The sequence below is a fragment of the Elephantulus edwardii genome, unplaced genomic scaffold (genome assembly GCF_000299155.1).
Source record: "Elephantulus edwardii isolate Elephantulus edwardi_28Jun2011 unplaced genomic scaffold, EleEdw1.0 scaffold00002, whole genome shotgun sequence".
In the NCBI taxonomy this organism is placed as follows: Eukaryota; Metazoa; Chordata; class Mammalia; order Macroscelidea; family Macroscelididae; genus Elephantulus; species Elephantulus edwardii.
This window is the reverse complement of record NW_006399752.1, coordinates 16,768,392-16,784,670: the sequence shown is the minus strand read 5'-3', so window position 1 is coordinate 16,784,670 and position 16,279 is coordinate 16,768,392. Positions and strand designations below refer to the sequence as shown.

At 37.2% G+C, this 16,279-nt stretch overlaps 1 pseudogene; it reads right to left on the bottom strand.

Annotated features, from left to right (window-relative positions):
* The window catches only part of LOC102856084, a 26,734-nt pseudogene extending 10,505 nt beyond the window's left edge, over window positions 1-16,229 (bottom strand).
* Between the last annotated feature and the right edge of the window lie 50 nt (window positions 16,230-16,279).

Genomic DNA, 16,279 nt, shown 5'->3' with positions numbered 1-16,279 from the left:
CTGATGTGTCAAATGCGTTATTGGTTGGTTACCCAATGCGGACAGTGTGAGCTGGAGCTCCCTGGTTAAAACAAGCTTGGAAGGTGGAGTGGCATCCACTTCCATAATAGCTTGTCTCCAGAAACCCTATGAACCTGGAGAAAGGATGAGAGACACACAAGCGTTGAGGACTCTCCTTCATAGGGTCGCTATGAGTCGCCTGCAACTTGCCGGCACTTAGCAACAACAACTACTTAGGAGCAAGATGGGCAGTCTCCTTCTGTGTGATTTAGAGTCTCTGGAAAACCTGTTGAAAGGTCAGCCTTGAGTTAGTTCCAACCTGGTGGCAATGAGAGAAACAGAGAGCACAACATAATATTTGATATTTATCCGTGATAGCATTCCAGCTAAACAGGAAAAGGGAAAACTATCCAACAAACCATTTTAGAACAATTGATTCTTCGTAAGGAGTAAAAGGGGGGAAGGAAGAAAATAAATCTCCTTCTCATACTGTACTAAAAAGTAATTATAAATAGATAAATGATTTAAGCATGAAAGGAAACATTTGCCATCTAAAATATGCATAGGAAAACATACATTCCTGATTTTAGAGCAGAAAATGATTCTTAAATCAGAAATAGTTATTGAAAAGAAAAGATCATTTTACTACATTGAGATTAAGAATATTTTTTCTTTAAAATGTATTCTAAATTAAGATACAAAAACCCTAATAGTACTTGATGGAAGCAATAAATACAACCCAGGATATGTGAGTGTCCAGAATATGGATGGATAGATAGATAGAGATATAGATTTAGAGATAGATAGATATAGATAGATATAAAACAAAGAAATAAGAAAATTTAGAAAATTTGACAAAAGTTCATTGCACAGAAGAGAAGATAATAAAAGTAAAGGAACACATGAAAAATGCTTAATGTCATTATGAATTAGTAAAATGGAAATCAAGAGCAGTTCACGATATTGTTTAATTTCTAGCTTTCAGATTGAAAAAAATTAACAAGTCTACAAAAATGAAGAAGAAAAAACGAAACCTTAATTTTAAAAATGTCTAAATTTTTAAGAAATTAAAAAGAATAAAAAAAACAACTGAACAACATCACGGTACTCTCCAAAGCTTCTGAAAGAAGAAAAGGCTATACAACTCTTGTAAAGGTGATTATTTTGTATTTATAGATGGTGGTGGTGGTGGTGTTGCAATGTGCCATCAAGTCACCTGTGACTCATAGTGACCCTATGTACAAGAGCTCTGAACCTTGCACTATCCTGAGTCAATCTTACTGTCTCTGTCTCCTACTCCTTTTACTCCGGTCACTGAGTCAATTCATCTCATCCTAGGTCTTCCTCTCTCACACTGTCCCTCGACCCTCCCAAGCATAATATCCCTTCTCCAACGATTTGCTACTCCTTAGAACATGCCCACAGTAAGTCAGATGAAGCTTCAGAATTTTCACCTCCAAGAAGCAACCTGGTTCCACTTAGCAGTCCGTGGTATATTCAGTACTCTTCTCCAGTATCACTGCTCAAAGACATCCTTCATTCTCTTTCTATCATCCCTAGTCATTGTCCAACTTTCTAAGCATAGCACATAATTGGGAAGACCTTGGCTTGGATTAGGTACACCTTAGTCTCCAGACTGCCATTGTTACAAATTGTATTTTATTGCAATTGTATTTTTGGATGATTGTTCTAGGGACACTGGTGGAGATAAGCACTAGAGGACATGCTCAGGAATACTGATAGCAGTGTTTCACAGTACCAAATACTAAAGCATCCTCATTGTGTAGCACAGGTAAAAAATAGTCACATAATTCGCAAAATTAAACAGTCAAGAAAATCATACTAAAAATCAAGAGTGAACTGAGGTATACGACAAAGCCTCAGTGAAAAAAAAAAAACAGCTAACAATAGAAACAAAATTGTTAAAACTTTAGAATCAAATGATTGCCTGAGTTGGTCAACAGTTTGTTTGCAAAGGCCAAAGAACAGAGATTTTTATATACTGAATGAACAGAGAAATTTAAATGTATATTTAATTTAATTCTGACAAGTGCAAACAATATTTATTTTACAATAATCCAATAGACAAGCTTACATATAATTATCTTAACACATAAAGAAGAATGCAACTCTGGCAAGAAGCTTCACTGCAATCCTGAAGGTGCATGGTTCGAATCCACCAGATGCTCCCCTGAAGAAGGAGGGGCAATCTCCTCCTGTGTCAGTTGGATCCAATTCGACAGTACACACACATAAAATAACAATTTTTGTTTTAAAAAAATTATGTCACTCAACTAGCTGAATTAATTTTGCATTTATGAAAAAAATTTAAATGTGTATATTAGGATAATCTTTCTATCTCTCGTTTAGAGGGTTGATATAAGTCATAATTTACTTGACAGCATCCAACAAAAACAATATTAATATGTCACAAAGACAACATATATATATGATTGTATAGTGTAATCAGCCATTTAAAAAAATCTTAATTAATCCCAAAGATTACATTAGAACACTTGCAACCTGATAATAGTGCTATCACTATCATCATAAAACCAGTCATCAGCACAAAAAATATTTTAAGAAGAAAACTATATAAAGAGTTGAAAAGTTTAAAAAATTAAAGACAATTTGGATGAATTTAAAAATGAAAGCTGAAAGTTATGATTAATTATACATTAACAAAAATATAACCAAAGTCTAAGTCAGTCTCATAAGGACAAATACTGCGTAAGACCATTATTGCAAAAATAGAATAACTAGTAAGATGTGGATAAAAGTCCAAGAGGGGAAGGGATATGGGTCAGGAGAAATGAAGGTACGGAAGGACTGGAAATCACAGAGTTGCAGAGTTGGTGGACAGAGAGAAAGAAAGTGAAGGAATTGGAATGGATTTAATAGGAATCCGGAAAGATTGGGGCGGGGGGGGGGGGGGGGGGTTTGTGAAGGGCATAGATCAATGGTGATTAATTTTATAAATCAAAGTTTATGAGAATGATAGTATGAAACACAATGTGAATAAAGTGTGAAATACGATGAACATGAATGAAACACAATGTATATGAGTTTTGTATCCAAAGGAATATAAAATAAAAGTTTTAAAATATAATCAATGTTATAATAAATTAATGTTTATGCCCTTTAGGCATTAACATTTTTAAAAGAAAATTTGCAGATATAAAGGAATATATATAAGGAAATTATGAAGAAATTATTGAATGATAGCAGAAATTAACAAAACAGTAAACATTAAAGTTTCAAAAAGGAAACTAGTGAGAGAGCTCTGGTGGCCTAGTGGCAAGAAGTTGCATTGCAATCCCAGGGGTATGTGGTTTGAATCCACCAGATGCTCTGCTGGATAAGGAGTGGCAATCTCCTCCTGTACCAGTCAGATCCGATTTGACGATACACACACACAAAATAATAAAATAAAATTTAAAAAAAGGAAACTAGTTATATGGCTAAAGCGAATATCAATAAAATAATAAATATATTTATAGTTCTGTTGCTGTTGTTATGTACTGTCGAGTCAGAATCGACCTGTAACTGACCCTCTTGCAGGTTTTCAGAGCCTGTGAATTGCATGGGAGGAGAGTGTTGATCTTTCTCTACAGAGAAGCTGGTGGATTCCAACTGACTGCTTTTCGCTTGCCATTGCAACTCCATACCAATAGGCCCCTAGAGTCCCTATTTATATTTTTACAAAAAGTAAAGAGGAGAGAAATGAAAACTTTTCATCATTATAAATTAAAATAAAGTCACAGAATTGGAAAAATATATGAGATCATTAAAGAATATAATTTGTCTATAAATTTTGAAATCTGTATGAAGGATGATTTATTTTGAAACTGAATTGTAATACTGGCTTAGAGAAAACAAAGAAACTTAAAGAAAGGAAATTTGCTGATGAAGAAAAAGGACTAAGCCAAAGAATTTCCGTGAAAATGATAAAAACACACACATACATATTTGTTATGTGACTTCAAGTCAACTACAAATGATAGTAATATTATAAACAGCAGGTTTGAACCTTGCCTTAGCCTACACGATCCTCACAATCCCTGATATGCTCAAGACTTTTGTTACAGTGTCTTAATTCAACTCTCTGAGGATCTTCTCTTACCCTCCACATTTCCCAGTTTGTTGTTGTTAAATGCCTTCAAGTTGCCTGCAATTCATAGTGACCTTACGTATAACAGCTCTGAACCTTGCTCTATCCTAAGCCAATCTTATCATCTCTGAAACATCTACTTACATTATTCCAGTCACTGAATCAATCCATCTCATCGAGGGGTCTTCCCTCTTGCACTGTCCCTCCACCCTCCCAAGCATAATGTCCTTCTCCATGGACTGGTCTTCCTTGTTGCAACATGCTCAAAGTATGTCAGATGAAGTTTCAGAATACTTGCCTCCAAGAAGCAGCCTGGTTTCATCCTCTCCAGAACCAACATGTTTGTTCTCTTAGAAGTTCACGGTATATTCAGTACTATTCTCTAGCACCACAACTCAAAGGCGTTAATTATCATTTTATCATCCCTAGTCATTATCTAGCTCTCTGATGCACATAATTGTGAAGAATATGGCCTAGATCAGACACACCTTAGTCTCTAGACTGATATTGTAGCTCTTCAGTACTTTATAGATATCCCTTTCCCAGTACAATTCATCTTTTTATTTCCTGGATGCTGGTACCAAGAATGTTGATTGTGGAGCCAAGCAAACGAAAGCTGTTAACAATATCAATCCCTTCATTATCTATTAAAAGATTAAATATAAAATAAGGTGGATTAAAGATTTTTTAAATGATTTTGGAAAATTTTTATCATATTTAAAATAATAAAGAACTGACACAGATTTTATATATATTTGGAATAGAGAATGTAGAATCATATGGGAGGGACTTTGGAAATTTCATGTATCAAAAGCTAGATTATCCATCATTAGATTCATCAAAAGGTGGCAAAATATTGGAGAAACAGTAAGTGCATTAATAAATCACATTGGATCCACATTATTCTTCCAAGTATCCTGAAAAATCTACAATCAGGAAAAGATAAAATAGATGAATGGGATCTTCTAAGAATCAAATCCCTATGCTCATCCAAAAACTTCTCCACCAGGGTAAAAAAGGGAAGCCACAGACTGGGAAAAAGTATTTGGTAATGACACGTCTGATAAGGGACTTATAGCTAGAATTTACAAAATACTTGAGCACCACAACAAGAAAAAGATAAATAATTCGATAGAAAAATGGGCACAGGATATGAACAGACACTTCACCAAAGAAGACATTCAGATAGCTAACAAGCACATGAAGAAATGTTCAAAATCCCCAGCTCTAAGAGAGATGCAAATCAAAACAACTATGAGATATCATCTCACCCCAGTCAGAATAGCAACATTTAACAGAACAGCAAGCAACAAATGCTGGCAAGGTTGTGGAGAAACTGGAACCCTTATTCACTGTTGGTGGGAGTGTATGAAGGTGGTATGGTGCTTTCTCAAAAAGTTGCAAATAGAGATACCATTTGACCCAGCAATTCCACTACTGGGAATGTATCCCACAGTGACCATAACTGACATCCAAGCAGATATATGCACACCCATGTTTATCATGGCTTTGTTCACAATAGCAAGGAGTTGGAAACAACCTAAGTGCCCATCAACAAACGAATGGATAGAAAAGCTGTGGTATATTCATGCAATGGAATACTATGCTACATTGAAAAACAAGGAACTCATGCAATATTATTCAAAATGGGTGACCCTGGAGGACATTATGCTGAGTGAAGTTTCTCAGTCACAAAAGGAAAAATACTGCATGGTGCCACTGTTGTGAAACAAGACTGACTGCAGGGTTGGGAGGAGACTGAGAAGGATGGGTTCAATAATGTATACTGCACTGAAACAGATGAGGAAGAAAACTGTTTAAGAGGGTTAAGTTATTAGGTATTTTTGTCATGATAGGAGTCCAGAGCGAAGGCTGCATTGTGGAGTGGAGTTTGAGGGAGAAATTACAAAACAGTGAAAGAATTTTTCTTTTACTTTTCCAAGAGGGTAGTGTACTAGGGGGGAGGGTTGGGAGGGGGAAAAGTGCATCAGTGAATGAATGGAAATCCAAAGTCTCTATAAATTTTCATTGAAATCAATGATAAATTAAAAAAAAATCATGTTGGATCAATGGGTTAACCCATAGGGAAAAAAAAGATGCAATATTCATACGTCATAGCATGTGCAGTATTAAATATATTTTTTTCATGATTAATTAGGGGAAGTAGGAGTGACATCCACTTTCTAAAAAAATGCCTCTGGAAACTCTTGGAACTTGGAGAAATAGCATTCATTATAGAAAGGCTTCAGATCTTTTGTTCATCGGGTCACTATGAGTCATACTTGACTCAACAGCTATCAACAACAGCAATAACAATGGGGGGAAAGTTAATGATAAAAAAAACCATGTAGAGTTTGTACGTATTCTGCTTAGTGAAGTGTTTTCTTAGCAAGATATTGAGAGCAGGAGCCATATTGTTGTCATGTACTGTCTAGTTCGAACTAACTCATGCTGACCCTTCAGCAGGTTTTCAGAGGTAGTAAATCACACAGGAAGAAACTACTCATCTTTTTCTCTTGAATCAGTTAGTGGTCCTTTAGGTTGGCAGCACAACTCCGTACTACTAAGCCACCAGAGCTTCTTAGAAGCCAGGAGGTAAAGTTAATAAACTTGTTATACAAAATTAAATGTTTTCAACAACCTTTAAAGGTAAAACATTAATTGGGAAAGAATCTGTTCTATATAAGTACTTTCAGCTCTGGTGGCCTGGTGGTAAGAAGCTACACTTCAATCCCCAAAGGCATGCAGTTCGAATCCGCCAGCTGCTCAGTGGGAAAAGGATGGGAAATCCCCTCTTGAGCCACTAACTGCCTCTAAAAACCTGTTGGAGTCACCTGTGGGTCAATTCCAACTCTACGGTACACAACAACAACAACCAGTTTCTATACAGTCAATTCTGACTTGTAAGTTCTAGATATGTTATAAAATAGAAATGACCCATAGAGCATTTCTTGGCTCACAGAAGCAGATGACAAGGCCTCTCTCCCACAGTGCCTCTAGGTAGTTTTGACCTGCTAACTTTTACTTTAGTTGCCAAACTTTGGATTAGTCATTGAAATCAGATAAGCAGGGACAATAAGGGCTTCTAGAAAGCAGTTTTTTTAAAAAAAAAAGAAAAAGGGGACAAAGAATAAAACATAGTCAAAAGCTTACAAACACATTAAAATAAGACTCAATTTTAATAAAGCCTAAAAGGAATGAAATTTTTTTTAAAAATAAGATTTATTTTTACTTATTGGCAAAACAGTATTTCAATCACTGTCAGGAATGTGAGAAAAGAAGTATTCTTTTATGCTACACTATTTGAAAAGTTATACATATCCTGGTAATAATAATAGCATTTAAAATACTTGGATATATTACTTAAAACTCAACTTTTGAGAAAATATTTCACCAGAATAGAAGAGCTAAGATCTAAAAGAATGCATATTGTAATGTAATATGATATACACTTTCTACAATGTATATGCAAATCAATATACAAATATATCACAATAAAATCTTTGCAAACAATTGAAAACCATGGTGTTTTATATATTAGCATAAAAGGTCTTTCTATGCGTGTATTGTAAAACAACATATTTGATGACCCAATGTATGTATGTATGTAGTTATAATTTAATATACATTTATATCTTTTAATTATTTCTTTCTTTCTATCTATTGATCTATCTATCTATCTATCTAATTGAAATTACGAACCATTTCCTCTTACTTAGATCCTCAACAACACCTTTGGGACCAGCAGTCAGGAAATCAGAGACATTGCACTTAGCAAGTCTGCTATTAGAGACCTCACCTAATTACTGAGGAACAATGATGTCAGTTTGAAAACTAAGGCACACCTGATTCAGACTGTAGTATTTTCAAGCACTTGTTATGTATAAGAGAGCAGAACAATGAATAAAAATGACACAAGAAGAATTGACACTTTTGAGTTATAGTATTGGAGAAAACTGATTAAAAAAAACCCAAACAAACAAACAAACAAACAAACAAACACCCAAAATGGATATGTCTTAGAAAAAGTGCAGGCAGAGTGCTCCTTAGAGGCAAAAAATGGCACAATTTAGTCTTACACGTTTTAGGCATACTGTCTTTTTTATTTTAAAAAATGTACTGTCTAGTTGGAACTGGCTCAAAGCTGACCCTCCGCTGGATTTTTAGAGGCAGTAACCCTAACCAATTTTTCTCCCATGAAGAAGCTTGTAGAACTGACTCGTATGCCTTTGGGTTGGCAATGAAACTCCCAGGGCACATTGCTAGATGTGATTCCTTGGAAAGGGACATCATTCTTTGAAGGGTGAAAAAAAGCCAATGAAAGAAAAGAAAACTCTTAACAAAATAGATTGATATGGTGACTGTAGCAAAGGGATCAAGTGTCTCTGAGATGACGAGGGTGGCACAGGATAGGACAGGGTTCAGATCTGTTGTTCATAGGGTTGCTATGAGTCGTATTTGACCTGATGGCACCTAACAATGGGAACAATACGTATCTTTAAATATGCAAGACAGTATCATCATAATGTATTAGAATGAAGGCGAGAATAAGGCATGTGTGAGAAAAAAGTCCATAAACTGTTTCTGTAACATACTTTAGCTTTTTTGTTCTTGAGGCCTCTCGGTGCTAAATAATATGGAAGGTGGGAAGTGAAAAGACGAGGAGATGGTCGTTTTAGAAAATCCATTTTGCGTATATTATACTCTAAAAAAGGGGCTCTATCAACCGTTTGCACACATGAAGTTTTGTTCCGATGGTCCTCAAAATAAATCAGGCTTAATATCTGCTGAGTCCAGATTGTACCTGTGAACAGAAATAACTTTATGTTCACTGCTGAATTGATGGCTAATGATATATATATATAAATAATCATGGAAAATAAATCTTTCCCCTCCTTTTAACCTCTTTAAGCATTTTCATGGAATAGTCATGTTCAAGAAGACTTGTAATACTTACTGAAGATCAAAGACTTCATAGAACTACACCTCAAAATTAAAATTAGAAAATCCTTACAAACCGGATTAGTAGATAACATCATGATAGATGGAAAAATGATTGAAGTTGTCAACAATTTCATTCTACTTGGATCCACACTCAAAACCCATGGTAGCAGCAGCAAGGAACTCAAAAGGTATGTTGCACAGGGAAAATGTGCTGTCAAAAAAAAATCCTGTTTAAACTGCTAAAGAGTAAGGATATTTATTTAAACACTAAGGTTACTTCTCCAAGACATGCCATTTTTCACTGTTTCTTATCCATGTGAAAGTTGTACTATGAATAAGGAAAAGCAAAGAAGGATTAATGTCTTTGAATTGTGGTTTGGTTAAGAATCTTGAACGTTCCATAGATGGCTAAAAGAGTAGGCCCAATATCAGACCCTTCTCAGGTCTTGATAATCATAACAATTGATTATAAGTCTACAATAAAACAGAACTTTAGACTTCCTCAAGTTGTTCTTAAATATTACGCTATACTTAAACATCCAAAGATGTAAGGGAAAAGCAAGATATAATGATAGCAAAGTAATGTATTTGGAAAACATATTTAGTTACTCTCCTGACTGAACCTTGTATGATTAGTATGTTCATGATGTTCTCAAACACTTACATCACGAAAAAGAATGTAATATTATATTTAATACTATTTCTTATTTTGTGTGGACTACTGTAAATATTCAAGCTAAGTCTTCCATGTTTTACTCTGTTTTGATTATGTGTCCCCATGATAAAGCGTCTTTCACTGCCTTCTATGACACACCATAATCATGATATATCATTTCTTTGTACCGATGGTTTTCATAGACCTAACAAAAAAAAAAATTAAAGAAAGAGCAGGGCCTAATGGCCAAAAAACATTTTTTTGGTGACACTTAAACTGGATTCCAACTGTTGTGGAGTACTTCCTAAGAAAATGAAACTTACTGGGAAAATTCTCTTTTTTTCCCGCTGTTGCAAAAAGCTTTATTGTTTCATTTGGTCCAAGGCTGGGATGAGGGGCTTGTGGGTGGATAAGATTCTACATCAGGGTGGGAAAGAGAAGCTTGTTGCTGATAGCAGGGGGATGCAGATGTCCCCCCTGCAGGTCCCTGCTGGCCCCTAGTGGTGTTTGAGGGTGAGATGCTCAAAGAGATACTCGCCCAGCCCAGCCTGGGGGCTACCCAGTCTTCTAATGTTGGTTAGATGGTCACCCATCTTCTTCAGCAGTTTTACTTCCTCATCCAGAAAGTGCTTCTCCAGAAAGTCACAGAGATGGGGGTCAGTGTGGGTGGAACCCACGGCGTGCAGATCCAGAAGGGCCTGGTTTAGGTTCTTCTCCAAGGCCAGCGCTGCTTGCATGGCGTCTAGGGTTTTACCCCACTCATCCTGGGATGGCTTCGGGATATCTTGGAAGAGGACAGGGCTGCCACAATGGTTTTTGCAGCTTCAAGAGCCGCTTGGCACCCTCGCGCTTCTCCTTTGCCAACTCACTGAAGAACTGTCCCACGCCTTCCAAGGCCGCATCATCGCGGTCAAAATTAAAACCCAGAGAGAGGTAGGTATAAGAGTGTGCTGGTTGACGGCTGATGCCGGCTTCTGCTTTGGAGGAATAATTTTGACGGATCTGAGAGCTCATAGTTGGTCGAGGTTTTGGCGCTAACAAAAAAAACGGTGTTAGCTGGTCCCCAAAGTAGGAGATGGTTAAGATGGTCCTGAGGTTATGCATGGAGATGAAGTTGGAGGGTGCTTGGAGGCTGGAAGGGGGGAAGTCGCCAGGTCTGTTCCATCCAAACACTGTTGAAGCAAGAGACAGATCCATGGGACCACGGGGGAACTAGAAAATTAACTTTGGTGAGAATTAATGCTAATATTTTAAAAAGTCACGCTCACCTGTCAAAAAATTTAGTTTTGTAGACTATGTTTACAGATTACATAATAGACCTTTCACATCCCAAAGTCATAATGCCATTCTAATGTTTTTGTTATGTACAGTCAAGTCACTAGCAACACATAACAACCCTATGTACAATAGCAGCTCTGAAATGTGCCTTATTCTGAGCAAATCTCATTTTCTCTGACAGCCCTAATTCCATTTCTCCAGTCACTGCACCAATCCATCTCCTCCTGGATCTTCCTCTCCTATGTTGTCCTTCCATCCTTCCAAGCACAATGTCTGTCTCCAAGGACTGATTCTTCTGGGCCATGTGCCCAATGTATGTGACACAGAGCTTCAAAACCCTTGCCTTCAGGGAGCAGTTTGATTTTACCCTCTCTAGGACAGACCTGTTTTTTCTCCTGGCAGCCACAGTATGTCCAGCACTCTTCTCCAGCATGAGAAAACAAAGGAAAGTATAATGAAATGTGCAAGGAGTTGGAGCCAGAAAATCAAAAAGGATGAAGTTGTTTGGCATTTCTTAAGCTGAAGGAACTGAAGATCAAATTCAAATCTCAAGGTGGAATATTTAAGGATACTGGGGGTAATATGTTGAATGATCCAGGAGGCATCAAAAGAAGATGGAAGGAGTACAGTCACTATACCAAAAATTGGCTGATACAGAAGAATTTCATGAAACTATATATGATCATATATATATATATATTCATACATGTATGAACGTGCTCCCTTGTTTCCAAATCTGACATTGATAGGAATCTAGCTGGGGTAATCGGGATGGGTGTATCAGAGACAGTGTGATTGGCACAGGACAGAGCAGAGTTTAGGGCTGTTATACATAGGTTCGCTATGAGTTGCAAGTGACTTGATGGTACATAACAATAACAGCAACATATATATCAAGAGGCAGTTGTGATGAAGGAGGAAGTTCAAGCTGCTTTGAAGGACTTGAAAAAAATTAAAGCCACAAGTATTGATTTGATGGCATACCAATTAACATATTTAAATAAACAGATGCTTCCCTGAACATACCAGGTTATGCCAAGAAATCTGAACTGTAAGAGATCCATATTTATTCCTACTCCAAAAAAAGGTGACCCAATAGAATGTGGAAATTTTCAAACAATATCACTAATACCAAATTCAAGCAAGACACTGCTGAAAATTATCAAAAAATGACTGGAATGGTACATCAACAGAGAACTTCCAGATGTGCAAGCTGGGTTTAGAAGAGGACATGGCATTAGAGACATCTTAGCCAACATAAGATCTACCAAAAGCAAAGAGTACCAGTGAAATGTATCTATGTTTCACTGAATACACAAAGGCATTTAACTGTGTAGATCACAATAAATTGTAGCTAACCTTGAGGAGAATGGGAATCCCAGAACACTTGATTGTGCTCATGGGAAACCTATACTAGGACCAGAAAACAGTAGTCAGAACAAAGCAGGAAATCACTTCTCTGTCTAACTCGTGATTCTATCACTAGGATACTGTAAATAAGAGGACCTCATTATCTACTTGATCTATTAATTTGTGCAAGGTGGAGGGTTTTTTTTGAGATGGAGGGTGTTTTTTACATGATGTCAAGAAGACAAAGATTCTCACCACTGGGCCAATTGGCAGCGTCAGATGGATGACGAAGAGATTGAGATTGTTCACAGCTTCAGTTTGCTCGGCTCCACAGTCAACATTCTTGGCACCAGCAGTCAGGATATCAAAAAGCGTATCGCGATGGGAAAGTCTGCCATTAGGGACCTGTCTAAAGTACTCAGGAGCAACAGTGTCTCTCTGGAGACTAAGGTGCGCCTGATACAGGCCATGGTATTTGCAATCGCTTGTTATGCATCAGAGAGTTGGACAATGACTAGGGAGGACAGAAGGAGAGTGGATGCTTTTGAGCTGTGGTGCTGGAGAAGGGTACTGAATGTACCCTGGACTGCCAGGAAAACAAACAGATTTCTCCTGGCGAGGATTAAACCAAGCTACTCCTTGGAGGCAAGGATTCTGGGGCTTTGTCTGGCATACTTTGGACATGTTGCCAGGAGGGACGGGGTCCTTCTAGAGGGACATCATGCTTGGGAGGGTTGAGGGACAACGCAGGAGGGGAAGACCCTCTATGAGATGGATTGATTCGGTGACTGGGTTAATCGTGATGGGTGTGTCAGAGGCAGTGCGGTTGGTGCAGGATGGAGCAGGGTTTAGGGCTGTTGTGCATAGGGTTGCTATGAGTCGGAAACGACTCGACAGCACATAACAACAACAAACAACAGTTATAGTGTTACAACATTGTATTCCAATCACCATAGATTCCAGCTCATGTCTCTTTACTGGAGTGTCCCACATTTCCCATACGTGCATGGCTCTCCTCACTATCCTATATTCATCTTCCAATCCAATCTGGAGATGAAGTTGCAATTCTAACCTTTTTATTATCTCCCCAGTTGTCATTACAAGAGCAGCCGTAGACCTTTTCACAAGACAGAATGTTCAAGCAGCTGCACTGAATAATCTTTCTACCCTTATCATCATTGGATAGCCCTACTCCCAAGAAACATCTAGAGCCCTACACCAGAGACTTTCCCTTCTTTGGGCTCATTTAAAAGAAAAAGGGAGAATATGTTGCAGGATGTTGGGGAGGAAGGAAAGGTCTCTGGCCAGGACAGATCGCCTAAGCTCCAGATAAGCAAGCCTCCCAAAGACCTTTAATACAGGGTAAAGAAAGCTCCCCTGTCTTTGGCCATACTGGCTTAAGAAACTCGTCACCTGGTAAGACAGCTTCAGCATCTGTCGAGCTGGGAGTGGTTGGCAGGAGTCTGAGGTTCTCCTTGCCAATCCACATATCCCACGTATGTAAGCCCACACTATCCTGCCTTCCTGTTTACTTGGATGTATATAAATGCACTGCAGATCCCAATAAAATTGAGCTGGATTGACTTTCTGATCCTCTCCCTAAGAGGTGTATATCCATCTAGCTTAAGTTGCTGGCAAACTGACAGTGACACTACAAGGCAGTGGTTTTTTTGGATAATCATTTTAGACTCCAAACTCTGATCCTTGCACTCATCAATGAGTGGGATACAGGTAGGTGTAACAGGGGACATGGTTTTGGGCATGGCATCTCCGACTTTGAGTAATGGACAGAGCTCAGACCGGTGGAACAGTATTCAGGGCAGGTAAGCTCCCTCCCTCCCTCTGACTTCTTGTTCTGCTTTAACCGCTATGCTGCAAGCTACACCCAGCCATTCTTCCAACTTCTCCTTAGAAGTTCCAAAAGCAGCTGTCACACCAGTGACAGCAACAGTATAGACTGCTAGAAGTTGGCTATCATACAGTTTTAATATGACACACAACATCTAAATTGTTTCTTATCTTACTCATATGACCTATAATGGATGTTAATAACTCATACTTTAAGATGCACTGATAACTTTGGAGTTACAATTCAACCGTCTATATCCAAGTTTCAGCCTATAACATACCCGTCCTTAGTCTTTTACCAAGGATTTTCAGGTGCTGAAGCTGGACAGCACAATTCAACCCTCTATCCAACACACTTATCGAACAACCTTAATATTTTAAGCCAGGGCTTGATGTAATCTATATAGACATGACAAAGTATGTAAGCAAAGTGCACCTCTACAGAGCATCCTGGTTGCATTTCCTCCATGACAGACTTTGTTTGTTTGGCAGTCAGTGGGATATTCAGTACTCTTTTCCAACACCACAACTGAAAGACACCATTTCTTCTTTTGCCATCCTTATTCATTGTCCAACTTTTAGATGCATAGGAAGTAGTGTAAGGTGCACTTTAGTCTTTAAATTGACGTCTTTGCTTTTTAGTACTATGGAGAGATCCTTGACACAGATTTTTCCAGTGAAACCTATCTTTTGATTTCTTAACTGCTTTTACTATTGGTGTTGATTGTAGATGCAAGTAAAATTAAACCATTGACAACTTCAATCTTTTCTCTATCATGATGTTGGTTACTGGTCAGGTGGTGATGGCTTTTCTTTTCTTGATGTTGTGATGTAGTCCATAGTAAAGAGTGCACTTTTTTATATTCTGCATCCAGTGTTTCCTCTTCAATTTAGTTAGTGTTCACTAATTTCCATTCTAAATCGATGCTGAATTTTATTGAATGCTGGTTTTGCATCTGCTGAAATAATGGTATAGACTTTCTTCTATAGAATTAGTAATGTAGGTGAGCTCTACGAATACATTAACAACTTACCTTATACTAAGCATACTGAGATGCCATAAAAATGGAAGGGAGGAAAGAGAAAACTATTTCAATAATATTGAGTTGAATCATCAACCCAAAAAAGTTTTACAAAATGGCAGAGAGAAAGCAATATGTTTCTAGGTAAACAAAGTCCCAAATTTTAAAGAAGAAGGCTAAAGGAAATGACTAGAGAATTCCTACGAACACAAAAATATCTTTTATGTTGACTTAGACTTCAGTACAATTTTGAAAACCATCAACCACTCCATAAAGTATTGCTTCAATGGTACAATACCTCTTATATTCTAGAAAGTTAAATTTAAAAATGCAGCCTTCAGAATGAATTATTGATTGAGGCAATTCATTTTACATTGCAACTATTTAATATTATAGATAAATTTAAAGCAATTAAGTAAAAAACAACTCATTCTGACTTCAGATATAATGCTACCAAAGACATTCTTACCCTTGTTCCTCAATTATTCTTTAAAGTTTTTTTCATTTTATGCCAGTTTACTTGCAAAATTCATCTATATTGTTTTTCATGCCAGGTCTTTCCCCTTTCCTTTACCCACCACTCCCTCCAGCCATTATATTGTTTTTGTCTTCAATTCCCAGTCCAAGTTAGCAGGTTCTTATTTGCCAAGTATTTGTTTTTGACTCATTATTTGGTGTCTTTATATGTGCCATCATACATAGTAATAATGTATGTCTTATAGGTGACCTTACATTTTAGAGATTTGAATTTAATTTTGTCTGTTCCTCAATGGTTCTAAAAACAGATTTAATGCTATCAGTATTAGTATCAGATACATTTGTACACACATCTTAACGCAAGAGTGGACATATAATAAAGGAACTAGTGTTCAAACTTACCAGATTTTGGATATGTAATGATGAAGACATCTTCATCTCTAATTTCAAAATCATCTAGATTTTCTAGGAAGTCAATATCAATCATAGAACGTTCAAAATTGTAACCTTTAAAAGTAAATAAATAGTCATCCAAGTCACACATAATGATTCACCTACAAATAAAAATATAAAATTCTATTCAATTTTTAAATA